This window comes from Mandrillus leucophaeus, unplaced genomic scaffold, assembly GCF_000951045.1.
Source record: "Mandrillus leucophaeus isolate KB7577 unplaced genomic scaffold, Mleu.le_1.0 Scaffold960, whole genome shotgun sequence".
Lineage (NCBI taxonomy): Eukaryota > Metazoa > Chordata > Mammalia > Primates > Cercopithecidae > Mandrillus > Mandrillus leucophaeus.
Window position 1 is genome coordinate 1,058,053 of NW_012110475.1, and position 4,003 is coordinate 1,062,055.

Sequence of the window (4,003 nt, forward strand, 5' to 3'; positions counted from 1 at the left end):
GAGTGTTCCCGGGTCCTGGCCCGGGGCAGCCTGGCCGGCAGCATCCCGCCTTGCCCACTTCCCAGTGGACACAGGGACAGCGGCTTCCACTCCCGGGACCTCTGGACATCCTCCGTCCCGGTTTGGCGGGAAACTGACCCCGGAGAAAGTGTTTGCAGAGGTTCCAAAAAACCAGCCGGGAGGGAGGGTTGTTGCCCCGGGAGGGTTGTGGCCGCCTTGTCTGGGTCCAGAAATATTACCACTCTCCTACAGCCCAGTGCCTCTTTTTTTTTTTTTTTTTTTTCCTTTTGAGACGGAGTCTCGCTCTGTCGCCCAGGCGTCCAGAGCCTCTTATTTAGCGTGGGATGCAGGCGACTTACTGAAGCGTTGTCATTTTCCTGTATCCAATTACAACCCTGCCCTCCAGCGCTTAGCGAAGTGGTTTAAAAATAGTTTATATCTTAAAAAGCTATCTTAAAAATAGTTTCTATCCCTGCGAAGAGCGTCTGTATCTCCAGATCTAGGGCGTAGGTAGCCTTCTTGCTGCATAACTTAGGAATCGCCTTTTCTCTTCTCTGAACCTCAGCCACATCGTCCAATATACTAGGGCCCCCCCGAACCGCTGAACTTCAAGATCTCTTCCAGCATCAAAGAGGAGTTCACTGTATTAGCGAATGGGGGTGCTTGGAGAATACCCCTCTACGCTCTTCCATGGACTGACATTGAATGTCTCTTCTGCACTTCCATGTTGACGGGCATCAAACACCTTGTATAGCCCATCCTCTGGGAATGCCAGCCAGCAGGAGCAAGAATGTTAGGCTAGGTGTCCCACCAGGGCCCAGGTGGAAAGATTCCGCCCTGGCTAATGGTTGGGATAGCCCTAGGTAGGCATTTTTATTATCATGCTTATCATTTTGATTATTTGAGTTCCAGCCTCTCCAGGAAAATATTTTGCATTAGGAGAAAAAAAGTTCTCTAATTTTACTATGTTTAATCGTTTTTTCAATTCTTCATTTGGAAATATTTGATCCTGTTTTGTTCCCACCTATTCATTCATCAGACATTTGCTGTTTGATTATTCTGTGTCAAGAACTAAGGAAATATTGAAGAATAATACATAACCTTTGCTTCCAGGAGCTCATGTCTTATAGGAAAATAAGAAATAAATGTAAAACATGATGAGGGCTTGCCACTTGTAAGTAAGGGTGCCGGGAGGGCACATAACCCAAATGAAGGCTTTCTGAAGTAAAAGACATCCCAGTGTTTTTCCACGGGGAGCAGGATTTCCAGCTAAAGAGGAAATGACTTAAAGAGGTTATTTTAAAAACAAGTACTGGGTCCTAGAACTCTAGACATGGAAGGGACGTTTAAACATATCCAGTCCTGTGAAGTTAAAATTGTGCAGGTGCTATGGAAAAAAAAGTATAATGGTTCGTCTAAAAATTAAAAATAGAATTACGACACAAGCCAGCAATTCTGCTTCTGGGAATATACCCCAAAGAATTGAAAGGTGAGACTCAAACAGATACTTGTACACCCATGTTCATAGCAGCATTATTCACAATAGCCAAAATGTGGATGGCAGCCCAAGTGCCTATCAATGGGTGAAGAAAATGTGATGTATACATTCCATGGAACATTATTCAGTTTTAAAACTGAAGGAAATTCTGACACATACTGCAACATGGAGGAACCCTGAGGAGATTACGCTAAACAAAAGAAGCTAGCCACAAAAGGACAAATACTGTATGATTCTACTTATATGAGGTGCCTGAGTTGTCAAAGTTATGGAGACATAAATTAGAATAATGGCTGCCGGGAGTTGTGGGGAGAGGGAATGAGGAGCTGTTGTTTAATGAGTATGAAATTCAATTTTGGGAAATGAAAGAGTTCTGTAGATGGGTGGTAGGATGGTTGCATAACAATATTGTTGCACAGTGATAATGCCACTGAACTACACTTCGGTATGGTTAAGATAGTACATTTTGTTTTATGTGTATTTTACTATAATTTTTTAAACTGATGTTTTAAAAAATTCAGTTCTATGTATTCACTTTTCAAAGGAGGACATAGAATTAGAGTGGTCCAAACGACAAGCCCAGGGTCAGAGCCATAGAGGTCTGTGTAAAACCAATGTGCCAAGCCCTCTGTTCTTACTACTACATTCTAGGGGTGGCTAGGTGACTTGACTGAAACCATTGCTTTCTCAGACAACAATGTACTACAATCCAATACTCTAAATTGGCTCCATCAACAAGATGATTATTATGAATGAATTGTGTCTTGTATCTTTTAATGTTTACTTTTAAACTTTACGTCTTACCACAACTCAAATTCTTTCTCTACATAATAGTGATTTGCAGGAAAAAAAAAAAATACTAACCAATAAAGATCCTGTCCCTATGTAAAGAGAATAATATATATCTTTAAAGCAACTTGCATTAGAAAGTGATGTCACTATTTTAGACTGTACATTAAACTTCAAATTTAGGACCTTGAGGTTGTCTTTTAACAACCCTAAATCAAAGACTTATATGAGGGTAAAATTCAACTCCTATTTAAAATTGGTCTCTTGCCCAGATTCAGAAATGCACTGTCTTCCTTAAAATGAGAACCAAATAGAACAAGATTCTAGCATTTAAATTTATAACTACTTGAGCAGCACAGGTGTCACCTGTGTGATGCACTGCAATTGTTCATGTAAAGCAGGAAATGGGATTTATGATCATGATAATCAAGAAACTCAAAACTTCTCTAACTAGGAAGCACTGACATCTTAAAGCCTACTGTGCCAAAAAGCCCCGTGGAACTCTGCATAGAAGGCAGAGTTAGTATTACAGCATTCTCCAAAGAGCCATTAATGGTTTAGTTGGGGGTTAGCTGGGCTAAAATATTAGAAATTATCTTGGTTCTTATTCAGAGTTTTATTTAGAAAGGAACACATAGTTGGTGACAACATGGACCACTCCGTTTTCTGATTGGAGCCTCTGTCCAATCAGTTGAGCATCGTCATACTCAACTTCAGATGATCATGCTTCCAGATAGTATTCCAACCAATGATTGACCTTATCATTCCCAACCATGTATGGCCTTGTTTGACTTTTTTATAACTTTGGCCACAATTTGATATGTTTGGTATAATAGCAGTATTCTCATGAGATGAATTGTCTTGGTTTTTGAAAAATGGTTAGCTTATTTTCTAGTGCCTTCAGAATGAATTGCTCAGTTAAGATGTACTGATTAAATAAAGCAATCTGTGTGATCTATACTCTGTTAGGCAACGAATTCAGATACTGTGATGCTTTCCAGATTCCGATAATATTTCTTTGGCGAGAAGGGTGACATTATGGTATAGTGGAGTGAGACAGTACTAGAAGTTTGAGGCCTGGATTTTAGTTTTGAAAGCAACTCATTTAGCTGGAAAAGAGATTTCATTTCCAGGCATTTTTTAGTCCATCTAGAAAAAGCAGAGTCGGATAGATCACTTCATAAGGCCAAATCTAGATTAAAGGGATCTTAATTATGAAAATTTAGAAGGGTAAAGCTTTGTTTCTTCAAAAAAATAAGTATGATATTGTTGTGCCAATGTGAGCCACCTGCTATGCTTCGACATGAACATGATCTTTAAATGTTATTAAAATAGAACAGTCCTTGTGGACAGTTCTTTAAAAAAAGGACTCTTCTGGGGCAGAAAGGACTCTTTCTGTTGAGAAAGAGATTGGTTAGTTTGTCCTTCCTTAGATCCAATCCCAGTATAATTTGGGAGATGCTGTTAGGATCTTCTAAAGGTGGTTAAAGAGCCAGGCAGTTAATAGATCTAGATAGGAGGCACAGCTAAGAGATGGGATTGCCATTCTGCTCAGGAAGCATTATAGTGTGAAGTGTGTTGACCCATGGAAGCAGAAAGAGGTGGAAATTGGAGACTAAAGGAAGTGTTAGAAGAGGATTATAAAAAAGCCAAAGAATAGAGAAAACCATCCTTGAGAAATGGAGCTCTTTGCTTCTGCTGGTGCAAGTGTCCCTG

The 4,003-nt window shown here is 40.0% G+C and overlaps 1 protein-coding gene across 1 annotated transcript in view; it reads right to left on the reverse strand.

The window, feature by feature from the left end:
* Positions 1–307, reverse strand: part of OXGR1 (oxoglutarate (alpha-ketoglutarate) receptor 1) — a 9,729-nt gene extending 9,422 nt beyond the window's left edge. Inside the window, exon 1 of the mRNA XM_011970658.1 lies at positions 139–307. The gene's annotated coding sequence lies outside the window, so the exon portion shown is untranslated. The remainder of the gene's footprint in view (positions 1–138) is intronic.
* Between the last annotated feature and the right edge of the window lie 3,696 nt (positions 308–4,003).